The sequence below is a fragment of the Mesoplodon mirus genome, assembly GCF_964341445.2.
Source record: "Mesoplodon mirus genome assembly, chromosome: X".
Taxonomy (NCBI): Eukaryota; Metazoa; Chordata; class Mammalia; order Artiodactyla; family Ziphiidae; genus Mesoplodon; species Mesoplodon mirus.
This window is the reverse complement of record NC_138981.1, coordinates 116,123,815-116,138,983: the sequence shown is the minus strand read 5'-3', so window position 1 is coordinate 116,138,983 and position 15,169 is coordinate 116,123,815.

The window sequence follows — 15,169 nt, the reverse complement described above, 5'->3', positions numbered from 1 at the left end:
GTGCATTTTCTGAAAAGAGTATTTGTTGAGGTATGGTACATATTGGACTGTGGTGAAAACTCAAATTAATGATTCAACTTTGTGGTTATATATACATATGCACACTGTTTGCAATTTTCTGATTGTTGGAGTTTTGTTGCAAATGGAACATGTGCATTGATGTTTTTTAGGAAATGATGAGGGTTGAAGCGGAGTTTACTGTAGGGCCTGAAAACCAAATGGAACTTTGTGGAGAACCCGAGAATCCTTCTTCATCTAAGGAAAAGCTGAGTATGGACCTGCTGTCCGTGAAACAGGAAGAAGAGGGAGGATCCTCTGTTTGGGCCTCATCCATGTCCATGGAAGGTGGTAAGAATGACTCTTCTCACCTCCTCTTCACGGTCTTACCCAGTAGAGTCTGGAGTCTGCCTCCTACACTTTACTGGAGCTGTTCTCATCAATCTCACTAGTTTTGGCTGAGATTGCCATTAATTTCTCAGCCATATTTGATGCAGTTGTTCACTCTCTCCTTCATGGAAACTTCCTTGTATTCCTATACCCTGTGACCTACTGGTTTTCCTCTCATATTCATAAACCCCTTTCATTCATTTTTTCTGCTTACCCTTGTCATTTTCCCTGTAAACATTATTGTAAAGATTCCTGAATCCCACCATTTTTTCTCTGTCTACTCCCCTCTGACATGATCTTTCAACAAGATACTACAATAGCTTCTTATCTGATCTGATTCCTATTCTTGCTAGAGTCTGACCCTCACTGTCTAACACTGTAGCCGGAGCGATCATGTCAACACAGAAATGAGATCACGCCACTTGCATCCTGAAGACCCATCATCACCTTTCCCAGGCACTCAGAACACAATCTGAACTCCCGACTCTGGTCTACCAGCTGTGCACGACCTGGCCCCACCATCCTCTCCTAACACGTGGCCTCTCGTCTCCTCCATGCTCTCTCGGCCTCTGTCTTTTGCTCTGTGCTCCCTGGCCAGTCCCCTTCCCAGGGCTATGCACGTGCCCTTGCCACAGCCTGGGGCTCTTCCTCTGCATGTGCACAGGCCGGCTCTCTCTCCTCCTCCAGGCTCTGCCCAAAGGACGCCTCCTCAGGAGGGCATTCCCGACCACGTGGTCCACTGGGGCTTCCCCTCCTGCTCTCTGTCCCATCCCTGCTTACTTCTTCCCTAACACGAATTCAAACTGTAATAATTTTGTTGGATCATTGTACACTTACTGCCTGGCCTCCCCACGAGCATGGAAGCTCCATAAGTGTGGGGATTGTTGGCGTCTGTCCTGTTGGCTGCCGCTCCCCAGCTCCTGGCACGGCCCCCAGCACAGAGCAGGACGAGTCAATGGAGAAGAGGTGTCAGACCTGGAGTAAAAAGAAACTCACACTTCCGAGACAGAAAAGATGGATGAGGAGGATCATATACTGACAGGGATTTGGGGTGGGGTGATGGAGGCCATACAGAACCTTCAGATCTAATGGCCACCCCCTGTGTTTCCTCAGAACTTCTGAGGGAGAGAGGCGGGAGTTTGGCGGGGGGGCCATATAATCTGATGTCAAGCTCGGTAGGGCATGGCATTTCATAGGTAAAGGACAGAAATCATGACACCAAGTGAGACGTGCTGCTTTTCAGCTTGTAAAGCACAAGCTGCAGCTAAACCCTCAGCACCAGGGACCTGAGCCTCTTTATTAGTTGTACTGTCTTACTTGGTTTCCATGTGTATTCATGGTGCCATGAAGAGAAGAAAGTGTGTTTGTCGTATTACCATCCTGAGCTCAATTTGAGGGGTCTCAGGCTCCATCTGGTACATCCTCTTGCTTTATGAAACAATTTCCTCAAAACTGAGGAGCACCGGGCTGTCCCTGTGGGGTTGCCATAATGCACTTACGTCACAGCTCCACTTGTTAATTTGGCTTCCAGATGTTACTGCCACTCACGATGCTGATGAGGTGAAGACGGAATATGGTCCAATCCCACTCGATGGCTTCTGGTCAAAGTCTGCTGCCCCAGACCTTGTGAACGTGACAGGAGATAGTATCCGGCCGAACCAGGTGGATTCTCTGTCTGATGATTTCACTAGTCTCAGGAAAGATGACCTGATGCACAATCCTGGTAGTAATGCACTCGTAGGAGGAACCAAGATCTGCAATGTCTCTGTAGATGATCAAAAAGTCTCGGCAACATCTGCTTTGGAAACTGGGCCAAATACATCGCAAATAAGTCCTGCTATGGCGCAAAGAATCAATGATGATATAAAATACCAGTTAAGGAAGGAAGTTCGAAAATTTGGGCGAAGTAAGTAGTGAAAGAACATCTGTTAATAATATAATGGCGGTCCCTTTCCTGTTAGGATTCAGAATAGATTCAAGGTATCTCTTGAGGTGCATTTTTGGGAAGTATTGGGTTTTCACATAATTTAAAATGATTCCTCCTGCCTTACCTAAAACAAGACCCAAATACACCTTTCTCTTTTTCCCCTTACTTGCTGTAATAGTTTCCTTTTGCTGCTGTAACCAGTTATCGCAAACTTCGTGGCTCAAAACTGTATTATCTTAGAGTTGTGGAAGTCAGGTCTGAAATTATTTTCATTGGGCTAGCATGAAGGTGCTGGCAGGCCAGGGTTCCTTCTGTAGGCTCTAGGGAGAATCTGTTTCCTTGCCTCTTCCAGCTTCTACAGGCTGCCTGTGTTCCTTCACTCGTGGGCCCTTCCTCCATCTTCAAGCCAGCAACTTAGCCCCTTCTCTCCTCTCTAACCTCTGCTCCCACCCTTACATCTTTTCTTTCTGACCAGCTCTACTGCCTCCCTTTTATAAAGTTATTTGTGGTTACGTTGGGCAACATGTATAAAGATGGATAATCTCCCCATCTCAAGAGCCATAACTTAATCACATCTGCAAAGTAAAGTCTCTTTTGCCATGTAAGGTAACATGTTCACAGGTTCTCAGAATTAGGATATGGACAACTTGTGGGGCCGTTATTCAGCAGACCTCATTTAATTAGCATTTAGAGTTTCCCTGGCAGATATGTGCAGATGTCTTGATTTGAGTGTTTCAAATACAATCTATACCTAACTTTCCACACACAAGGAATGATTACTGATGATGTGTAAAGATTGAATTTTATGTTTCATCCATATTTTTCAAAATAGTAATTTTTTTTCATATCTTCAGAGTATGAAGGAATTTTCAATTTGCTTGAAGGAGTGCAAGGACCTCTTGCAGTGAGGAAACAATTTATTGAGTTTACCATCAAGGAAGCTGCAAGGTGGGTGTAAAGAGAAAGTCTTCATAGTGTTTTATTTTAAGAAGGCGGGCCCAATGCAAGACAGGCGGAGGGACTGGTGCTGCCTTGCTTTTCTTTTCTTTTTTTTAAAATAAATAATTTAATTTTGGATATGCTGGGTTTTTCTTGCTGTGCACGGGCTTTCCCTAGTTGCAGCGAGTGGGGGCTACTCTTCATGGCAGTGCATGGGCTTCTCATTGCAGTGGCTTCTCCTGTTGTGGAGCACAGGCTCTAGGTGCACAGGCTTCCGTAGTTGTGGCACGTGGGCCCAGTAGTTGTGGCTCGCGGGCTTAGTTGCTCCGCAGCATGTGGGATCTTCCCGGACCAGGGCTCGAACCCATGTCCCCTGCATTGGCAGGCAGATTCTTAACCACTGTGCCACGAGGGAAGTCCTGCCTTGCTTTCCTAAGCCCTGGCCCTCAGTCATAATTAAAGGGTGTTTGCAGAGGCGTCCAGATTAATACTACCTGAGGCCAACTCATTCATCCAGGTCTGTGGAGCCTTCTGGACTCCTCACAGTCTGAGGTGGGCTTGGGCTCTCAGGTGGTAATCACGGTATTAGCTAAGCCCTATCTTTACATGAACATACATTTTCTATTTCCCATGTGAATGGCCAGTCCCACTTTGTACGCTGCACGGTGCCTCGTGCATCATAAATGCTTTAAGGACCTTTTGGATAATACAATTTCTTTTTCTTCTTTAGGTTCAAAAGACAACACTTAATTCAGTACCTTGAGAAGGTACTAGAAAAAATAGAATCCCATCACCTTCTCAAGAACGTTAATCGCATCAACAGGAGATTATGATGTTAACGCAAAGACCAAGGAGGAAAAAAGAATAAGTGTTCTGTGTTGTAGGATGGAATGGGATATTGTTGACTATCCTACGATGTTTTAGTCAAGGGAACTGCCTTCCAGAGGCTAAGAAATAGCAGTGGAGCTTTCTGTTTTCAGATTCTCTGGCAGTAAAAGCTGGCTTTTGCCCTATGAGTTTTCTTTGAAAGTATTAGTTGGTTGTTTTGTTGTTACTTTTCCCAATTGAGGAAGGTGATGTTATTAAGCCAGCAGGTTAAAATCAGTCAACCCTGTCGCCCCTACCACATGTGATAAGGGTTGACTCTTGAACTTGGCCGTCCTGGGCATTTCCAGAGTGACTAGGGGCCACGTGCAGGTGGGGCACTACTTGGTGCTCTTACTATGTCCTTTAGAAAGAATATGTGTTCAGAGGCCAACTGGTAATCTTGTGTGTGCTGAACAAAGTTTTCAACCATTCCTAGCTGTGCCTTTAAAACCATGCAATATTCAGGACAGTTTGGATCAAAGAGTAAGAAGGCTGCTATTTGGGTAGCTTATTTCTCCGTGGGAGGGTCAGGGGGAGTCACCAAACAATGTACGTCCAACTCTCTTCAGTTGTGTCTAGAGGCATTCCAAAGTGCACCTTAGGCTGCCTCAACCCCTGACATTTGTTCTGGCATGTGATGGCAGAACGTCTTCAGGTGGACTTGTGCATTCTGTGCTTCAGAAGCACTAAAAGGAAAAATAATGTATGTATTTCCTTTAATGTTTAAACGAAGGTTTATATGGAGCAGTATTGTTATATTTGTATTAGTTTGCAAAAATTTAAGTGTGCAAAGGGATTTTGACGTTGCATATATAAACTAAAACATTTTATTGATTTTTCACAAGGTCCATGATGCTAGAGAAATTTCTACTTTTCTGATTTATTATTCCTTTCAGAAAAAAAAGTGTGCACTGTTGTTGTTTTTTTTAATAAATTTATTTTCTTTCTTTATTTTTTGGCTGCGTTGGGTCCTCCGTTGCTCTGCGCGGGCTTTCTCTAGTTGCCGCGAACAGGGGCTACTCTTTGTTGTGGTGTGAGGGCTTCTCATTGCGGTGGCTTCTCTTGCTGCGGAGCACAGGCTCCAGGCGTGCAGGCTTCAGCACTTGTGGCACACGGGCTTCAGTAGTTGTGGCACATGGGCCTAGTCGCTCTGTGGCATGTGGGATCTTCCCAGGCCAGGGCTCGAACCCGTGTCCCCTGCTTTGGCAGGCGGGTTCCCAAACACGGTGCCACCAGGGAAGCCACCACACTGTTAAATTTAGATGTTAGCAGAAGAATCTAAACTTCAAAATGTCACTCATGGAACTGAGTGATATTGGTGAACATGGCAGAGTAGGGTACTCTGGGTAGGGTACTCCAGAAACACTGGGAATAAAATGATCAGAATCAAGTTTATTGGAACTCTGGAAGATCATCAGAGGTTTACAGCAACCATGCGAATGTTAAGTCTGAAGAAGAGCCATGAAATGTGACAGGAGAATTTGCTGGCATTTTAAGTTATTCTTGCCCCAGCCCTTCCCTAGTAGAGCAGCGGTCTTGAAGATGTCAGCCTGCATTCCAAGAGAGGGTTCGTGGCTCAGGAGGGAGGAGAGTAGACCTTACTCCCAAGGAATTGTGTTTGTTTAAAGCTGTCTAGAAGGCTCCCTGAAGGACTGACGCAAGGGGATTTTTTGCTTTTCCGTTGTCTTAACTCTAAGCTCTTTTAGAGTGGAGAAGCAGCTATGTGAAGGATGTTCTTCAGAAACATTGAAAGGCAAGTGAGTAAGCTGCTGAAGCTTATGGCAAACAACAGACATGCCTGAATCCTGGAAAGAAAAACTGAGGAGTGAGATACTTTGGAGAAGAAGGGCTTTGAAATGCTCCCATGTATATTTGGGTGTGCATGCCCAGGGCAGGACTCAGGCAGAAAAGACCGGAGAAGACCATAAGATTTCACCTCTGGCTAACCATTAGGGTCAGGAAAATAAATGACAAGAACAACTAGTTAGAAGATCAGTAAGGAGGGACTTCCCTGGTGGCACAGTGGTTCAGTATCCACTGACAATGCAAGGACATGGGTTTGACCCCTAGTCCGGGAAGATCCCACAGGCTGCGGAGCAACTAAGCTTGTGAGCCACAACTAATGAGCCCGTGTGCCATAACTACTGAAGCCCGTGTGCCTAGAACCCATGCTCCGCAACAAGAGAAGCCATCGCAAGGAGATGCCCGTGCACCGCAACGAAGAGTAGCCACCACTTGCCGCAAGTAGGGAAACCCCACTCACAGTAACGGAGACCCAACACAGCCAAAAATAAATAGATAATTAATAAATAAATAAATAAATAAATAAAAGCAAAAAGTAAAAAGAGTAAACTGATTTAATAAATAAATAAAATAAAATGAGGACAAAGAAAGGGAATTATTTCCCCTAAGGAAAGGAATGCCCTTTTTTGTTGAGAGTTGCCCTTTCCCCAGGCATTCTGATTACTCATGGTTACACCATGTTTGGCTTTGGACAGCAGCTTGTATATTAGCTTCATCCTTTTTAAAGTCTTATTTATCTAAAAAAATTATTTATTTATTCATGGGCTCTCTACTTGTAGCACGCGGGCTCTCAAGCTGTGACGTGTGGGGCTCAGTAGCTGTGGTGCGTGGGCATAGTTGCCCCAAAGCCTGTGACATCTTAGTCCCTGACCAGGGATCGAACCTGCACCCCCTGCTTTGGAAGGCGGGTTCTTAACCACGGGGCCACCAGGGAAGTCCCAGCTTCCTCCTTTTTTAAACTATAGACTGGATTAAAATTCAGGTGCATTTTCTGAAAAGAGTATTTGTTGAGGTATGGTACATATTGGACTGTGGTGAAAACTCAAATTAATGATTCAACTTTGTGGTTATATATACATATGCACACTGTTTGCAATTTTCTGATTGTTGGAGTTTTGTTGCAAATGGAACATGTGCATTGATGTTTTTTAGGAAATGATGAGGGTTGAAGCGGAGTTTACTGTAGGGCCTGAAAACCAAATGGAACTTTGTGGAGAACCCGAGAATCCTTCTTCATCTAAGGAAAAGCTGAGTATGGACCTGCTGTCCGTGAAACAGGAAGAAGAGGGAGGATCCTCTGTTTGGGCCTCATCCATGTCCATGGAAGGTGGTAAGAATGACTCTTCTCACCTCCTCTTCACGGTCTTACCCAGTAGAGTCTGGAGTCTGCCTCCTACACTTTACTGGAGCTGTTCTCATCAATCTCACTAGTTTTGGCTGAGATTGCCATTAATTTCTCAGCCATATTTGATGCAGTTGTTCACTCTCTCCTTCATGGAAACTTCCTTGTATTCCTATACCCTGTGACCTACTGGTTTTCCTCTCATATTCATAAACCCCTTTCATTCATTTTTTCTGCTTACCCTTGTCATTTTCCCTGTAAACATTATTGTAAAGATTCCTGAATCCCACCATTTTTTCTCTGTCTACTCCCCTCTGACATGATCTTTCAACAAGATACTACAATAGCTTCTTATCTGATCTGATTCCTATTCTTGCTAGAGTCTGACCCTCACTGTCTAACACTGTAGCCGGAGCGATCATGTCAACACAGAAATGAGATCACGCCACTTGCATCCTGAAGACCCATCATCACCTTTCCCAGGCACTCAGAACACAATCTGAACTCCCAACTCTGGTCTACCAGCTGTGCACGACCTGGCCCCACCATCCTCTCCTAACACGTGGCCTCTCGTCTCCTCCATGCTCTCTCGGCCTCTGTCTTTTGCTCTGTGCTCCCTGGCCAGTCCCCTTCCCAGGGCTATGCACGTGCCCTTGCCACAGCCTGGGGCTCTTCCTCTGCATGTGCACAGGCCGGCTCTCTCTCCTCCTCCAGGCTCTGCCCAAAGGACGCCTCCTCAGGAGGGCATTCCCGACCACGTGGTCCACTGGGGCTTCCCCTCCTGCTCTCTGTCCCATCCCTGCTTACTTCTTCCCTAACACGAATTCAAACTGTAATAATTTTGTTGGATCATTGTACACTTACTGCCTGGCCTCCCCACGAGCATGGAAGCTCCATAAGTGTGGGGATTGTTGGCGTCTGTCCTGTTGGCTGCCGCTCCCCAGCTCCTGGCACGGCCCCCAGCACAGAGCAGGACGAGTCAATGGAGAAGAGGTGTCAGACCTGGAGTAAAAAGAAACTCACACTTCCGAGACAGAAAAGATGGATGAGGAGGATCATATACTGACAGGGATTTGGGGTGGGGTGATGGAGGCCATACAGAACCTTCAGATCTAATGGCCACCCCCTGTGTTTCCTCAGAACTTCTGAGGGAGAGAGGCGGGAGTTTGGCGGGGGGGCCATATAATCTGATGTCAAGCTCGGTAGGGCATGGCATTTCATAGGTAAAGGACAGAAATCATGACACCAAGTGAGACGTGCTGCTTTTCAGCTTGTAAAGCACAAGCTGCAGCTAAACCCTCAGCACCAGGGACCTGAGCCTCTTTATTAGTTGTACTGTCTTACTTGGTTTCCATGTGTATTCATGGTGCCATGAAGAGAAGAAAGTGTGTTTGTCGTATTACCATCCTGAGCTCAATTTGAGGGGTCTCAGGCTCCATCTGGTACATCCTCTTGCTTTATGAAACAATTTCCTCAAAACTGAGGAGCACCGGGCTGTCCCTGTGGGGTTGCCATAATGCACTTACGTCACAGCTCCACTTGTTAATTTGGCTTCCAGATGTTACTGCCACTCACGATGCTGATGAGGTGAAGACGGAATATGGTCCAATCCCACTCGATGGCTTCTGGTCAAAGTCTGCTGCCCCAGACCTTGTGAACGTGACAGGAGATAGTATCCGGCCGAACCAGGTGGATTCTCTGTCTGATGATTTCACTAGTCTCAGGAAAGATGACCTGATGCACAATCCTGGTAGTAATGCACTCGTAGGAGGAACCAAGATCTGCAATGTCTCTGTAGATGATCAAAAAGTCTCGGCAACATCTGCTTTGGAAACTGGGCCAAATACATCGCAAATAAGTCCTGCTATGGCGCAAAGAATCAATGATGATATAAAATACCAGTTAAGGAAGGAAGTTCGAAAATTTGGGCGAAGTAAGTAGTGAAAGAACATCTGTTAATAATATAATGGCGGTCCCTTTCCTGTTAGGATTCAGAATAGATTCAAGGTATCTCTTGAGGTGCATTTTTGGGAAGTATTGGGTTTTCACATAATTTAAAATGATTCCTCCTGCCTTACCTAAAAAAAGACCCAAATACACCTTTCTCTTTTTCCCCTTACTTGCTGTAATAGTTTCCTTTTGCTGCTGTAACCAGTTATCGCAAACTTCGTGGCTCAAAACTGTATTATCTTAGAGTTGTGGAAGTCAGGTCTGAAATTATTTTCATTGGGCTAGCATGAAGGTGCTGGCAGGCCAGGGTTCCTTCTGTAGGCTCTAGGGAGAATCTGTTTCCTTGCCTCTTCCAGCTTCTACAGGCTGCCTGTGTTCCTTCGCTCGTGGGCCCTTCCTCCATCTTCAAGCCAGCAACTTAGCCCCTTCTCTCCTCTCTAACCTCTGCTCCCACCCTTACATCTTTTCTTTCTGACCAGCTCTACTGCCTCCCTTTTATAAAGTTATTTGTGGTTACGTTGGGCAACATGTATAAAGATGGATAATCTCCCCATCTCAAGAGCCATAACTTAATCACATCTGCAAAGTAAAGTCTCTTTTGCCATGTAAGGTAACATGTTCACAGGTTCTCAGAATTAGGATATGGACAACTTGTGGGGCCGTTATTCAGCAGATCTCATTTAATTAGCATTTAGAGTTTCCCTGGCAGATATGTGCAGATGTCTTGATTTGAGTGTTTCAAATACAATCTATACCTAACTTTCCACACACAAGGAATGATTACTGATGATGTGTAAAGATTGAATTTTATGTTTCATCCATATTTTTCAAAATAGTAATTTTTTTTTCATATCTTCAGAGTATGAAGGAATTTTCAATTTGCTTGAAGGAGTGCAAGGACCTCTTGCAGTGAGGAAACAATTTATTGAGTTTACCATCAAGGAAGCTGCAAGGTGGGTGTAAAGAGAAAGTCTTCATAGTGTTTTATTTTAAGAAGGCGGGCCCAATGCAAGACAGGCGGAGGGACTGGTGCTGCCTTGCTTTTCTTTTCTTTTTTTTAAAATAAATAATTTAATTTTGGATATGCTGGGTTTTTCTTGCTGTGCACGGGCTTTCCCTAGTTGCAGCGAGTGGGGGCTACTCTTCATGGCAGTGCATGGGCTTCTCATTGCAGTGGCTTCTCCTGTTGTGGAGCACAGGCTCTAGGTGCACAGGCTTCCGTAGTTGTGGCACGTGGGCCCAGTAGTTGTGGCTCGCGGGCTTAGTTGCTCCGCAGCATGTGGGATCTTCCCGGACCAGGGCTCGAACCCATGTCCCCTGCATTGGCAGGCGGATTCTTAACCACTGTGCCACGAGGGAAGTCCTGCCTTGCTTTCCTAAGCCCTGGCCCTCAGTCATAATTAAAGGGTGTTTGCAGAGGCGTCCAGATTAATACTACCTGAGGCCAACTCATTCATCCAGGTCTGTGGAGCCTTCTGGACTCCTCACAGTCTGAGGTGGGCTTGGGCTCTCAGGTGGTAATCACGGTATTAGCTAAGCCCTATCTTTACATGAACATACATTTTCTATTTCCCATGTGAATGGCCAGTCCCACTTTGTACGCTGCACGGTGCCTCGTGCATCATAAATGCTTTAAGGACCTTTTGGATAATACAATTTCTTTTTCTTCTTTAGGTTCAAAAGACAACACTTAATTCAGTACCTTGAGAAGGTACTAGAAAAAATAGAATCCCATCACCTTCTCAAGAACGTTAATCGCATCAACAGGAGATTATGATGTTAACGCAAAGACCAAGGAGGAAAAAAGAATAAGTGTTCTGTGTTGTAGGATGGAATGGGATATTGTTGACTATCCTACGATGTTTTAGTCAAGGGAACTGCCTTCCAGAGGCTAAGAAATAGCAGTGGAGCTTTCTGTTTTCAGATTCTCTGGCAGTAAAAGCTGGCTTTTGCCCTATGAGTTTTCTTTGAAAGTATTAGTTGGTTGTTTTGTTGTTACTTTTCCCAATTGAGGAAGGTGATGTTATTAAGCCAGCAGGTTAAAATCAGTCAACCCTGTCGCCCCTACCACATGTGATAAGGGTTGACTCTTGAACTTGGCCGTCCTGGGCATTTCCAGAGTGACTAGGGGCCACGTGCAGGTGGGGCACTACTTGGTGCTCTTACTATGTCCTTTAGAAAGAATATGTGTTCAGAGGCCAACTGGTAATCTTGTGTGTGCTGAACAAAGTTTTCAACCATTCCTAGCTGTGCCTTTAAAACCATGCAATATTCAGGACAGTTTGGATCAAAGAGTAAGAAGGCTGCTATTTGGGTAGCTTATTTCTCCGTGGGAGGGTCAGGGGGAGTCACCAAACAATGTACGTCCAACTCTCTTCAGTTGTGTCTAGAGGCATTCCAAAGTGCACCTTAGGCTGCCTCAACCCCTGACATTTGTTCTGGCATGTGATGGCAGAACGTCTTCAGGTGGACTTGTGCATTCTGTGCTTCAGAAGCACTAAAAGGAAAAATAATGTATGTATTTCCTTTAATGTTTAAACGAAGGTTTATATGGAGCAGTATTGTTATATTTGTATTAGTTTGCAAAAATTTAAGTGTGCAAAGGGATTTTGACGTTGCATATATAAACTAAAACATTTTATTGATTTTTCACAAGGTCCATGATGCTAGAGAAATTTCTACTTTTCTGATTTATTATTCCTTTCAGAAAAAAAAGTGTGCACTGTTGTTGTTTTTTTTAATAAATTTATTTTCTTTCTTTATTTTTTGGCTGCGTTGGGTCCTCCGTTGCTCTGCGCGGGCTTTCTCTAGTTGCCGCGAACAGGGGCTACTCTTTGTTGTGGTGTGAGGGCTTCTCATTGCGGTGGCTTCTCTTGCTGCGGAGCACAGGCTCCAGGCGTGCAGGCTTCAGCACTTGTGGCACACGGGCTTCAGTAGTTGTGGCACATGGGCCTAGTCGCTCTGTGGCATGTGGGATCTTCCCAGGCCAGGGCTCGAACCCGTGTCCCCTGCTTTGGCAGGCGGGTTCCCAAACACGGTGCCACCAGGGAAGCCACCACACTGTTAAATTTAGATGTTAGCAGAAGAATCTAAACTTCAAAATGTCACTCATGGAACTGAGTGATATTGGTGAACATGGCAGAGTAGGGTACTCTGGGTAGGGTACTCCAGAAACACTGGGAATAAAATGATCAGAATCAAGTTTATTGGAACTCTGGAAGATCATCAGAGGTTTACAGCAACCATGCGAATGTTAAGTCTGAAGAAGAGCCATGAAATGTGACAGGAGAATTTGCTGGCATTTTAAGTTATTCTTGCCCCAGCCCTTCCCTAGTAGAGCAGCGGTCTTGAAGATGTCAGCCTGCATTCCAAGAGAGGGTTCGTGGCTCAGGAGGGAGGAGAGTAGACCTTACTCCCAAGGAATTGTGTTTGTTTAAAGCTGTCTAGAAGGCTCCCTGAAGGACTGACGCAAGGGGATTTTTTGCTTTTCCGTTGTCTTAACTCTAAGCTCTTTTAGAGTGGAGAAGCAGCTATGTGAAGGATGTTCTTCAGAAACATTGAAAGGCAAGTGAGTAAGCTGCTGAAGCTTATGGCAAACAACAGACATGCCTGAATCCTGGAAAGAAAAACTGAGGAGTGAGATACTTTGGAGAAGAAGGGCTTTGAAATGCTCCCATGTATATTTGGGTGTGCATGCCCAGGGCAGGACTCAGGCAGAAAAGACCGGAGAAGACCATAAGATTTCACCTCTGGCTAACCATTAGGGTCAGGAAAATAAATGACAAGAACAACTAGTTAGAAGATCAGTAAGGAGGGACTTCCCTGGTGGCACAGTGGTTCAGTATCCACTGACAATGCAAGGACATGGGTTTGACCCCTAGTCCGGGAAGATCCCACAGGCTGCGGAGCAACTAAGCTTGTGAGCCACAACTAATGAGCCCGTGTGCCATAACTACTGAAGCCCGTGTGCCTAGAACCCATGCTCCGCAACAAGAGAAGCCATCGCAAGGAGATGCCCGTGCACCGCAACGAAGAGTAGCCACCACTTGCCGCAAGTAGAGAAACCCCGCTCACAGTAACGGAGACCCAACACAGCCAAAAATAAATAGATAATAAATAAGTAAATAAATAAATAAAAGCAAAAAGTAAAAAGAGTAAACTGATTTAATAAATAAATAAAATAAAATGAGGACAAAGAAAGGGAATTATTTCCCCTAAGGAAAGGAATGCCCTTTTTTGTTGAGAGTTGCCCTTTCCCCAGGCATTCTGATTACTCATGGTTACACCATGTTTGGCTTTGGACAGCAGCTTGTATATTAGCTTCATCCTTTTTAAAGTCTTATTTATCTAAAAAAATTATTTATTTATTCATGGGCTCTCTACTTGTAGCACGCGGGCTCTCAAGCTGTGACGTGTGGGGCTCAGTAGCTGTGGTGCGTGGGCATAGTTGCCCCAAAGCCTGTGACATCTTAGTCCCTGACCAGGGATCGAACCTGCACCCCCTGCTTTGGAAGGCGGGTTCTTAACCACGGGGCCACCAGGGAAGTCCCAGCTTCCTCCTTTTTTAAACTATAGACTGGATTAAAATTCAGGTGCATTTTCTGAAAAGAGTATTTGTTGAGGTATGGTACATATTGGACCGTGGTGAAAACTCAAATTAATGATTCAACTTTGTGGTTATATATACATATGCAAACTGTTTGCAATTTTCTGATTGTTGGAGTTTTGTTGCAAATGGAACATGTGCATTGATGTTTCTCAAGAAATGAGTGATGAAGTGGAGTTTACTGTAGGGCCTGAAAACCAAATGGAACTTTGTGGAGAACCCGAGAATCCTTCTTCATCTAAGGAAAAGCTGAGTATGGACCTGCTGTCCGTGAAACAGGAAGAAGAGGGAGGATCCTCTGTTTGGGCCTCATCCATGTCCATGGAAGGTGGTAAGAATGACTCTTCTCACCTCCTCTTCACGGTCTTACCCAGTAGAGTCTGGAGTCTGCCTCCTACACTTTACTGGAGCTGTTCTTATCGATCTCACTAGTTTTGGCTGAGATTGCCATTAATTTCTCAGCCATATTTGATGCAGTTGTTCACTCTCTCCTTCATGGAAACTTCCTTGTATTCCTATACCCTGTGACCTACTGATTTTCCTCTCATATTCGTAACCCCCTTTCATTCTTTTTTTCTGCTTACCTTTGTCGTTTTCCCTGTAAACTTTATTGTAAAGATTCCTGAATCCCACCATTTTTTCTCTGTCTACTCCCCTCTGACATGATCTTTCAACAAGATACTACAATAGCTTCTTATCTGATCTGATTCCTATTCTTGCTAGAGTCTGACCCTCACTGTCTAACACTGTAGCCGGAGCGATCATGTCAACACAGAAATGAGATCACGCCACTTGCATCCTGAAGACCCATCATCACCTTTCCCAGGCACTCAGAACACAATCTGAACTCCCAACTCTGGTCTACCAGCTGTGCACGACCTGGCCCCACCATCCTCTCCTAACACGTGGCCTCTCGTCTCCTCCTTGCTCTCTCTGCCTCTGTCTTTTGCTCTGTGCTCCCTGGCCAGTCCCCTCCCCGGGGCTCTGCACGTGCCCTTGCCGCAGCCTGGAGCTCTTCCTCTGCATGTGCACAGGCCGCCTCTCTCTCCTCCTCCAGTCTCTGCCCAAAGGACGCCTCCTCAGGAGGGCATTCCCGACCACGTGGTCCACTGGGGCTTCCCCTCCTGCTCTCTGTCCCATCCCTGCTTACTTCTTCCCTAACACGAATTCAAACTGTAATTTTGTTGGATCATTGTACACTTACTGCCTGGCCTCCCCATGAGCATTGAAGCTCCATAAGGGCGGGGATTGTTGGTGTCTGTCCTGTTGGCTGCCGCTCCCCAGCTCCTGGCATGGTGTCCAGCCCAGATCAGGACGAGTCAATGGAGAATAGGTGTCAGACCTGGAG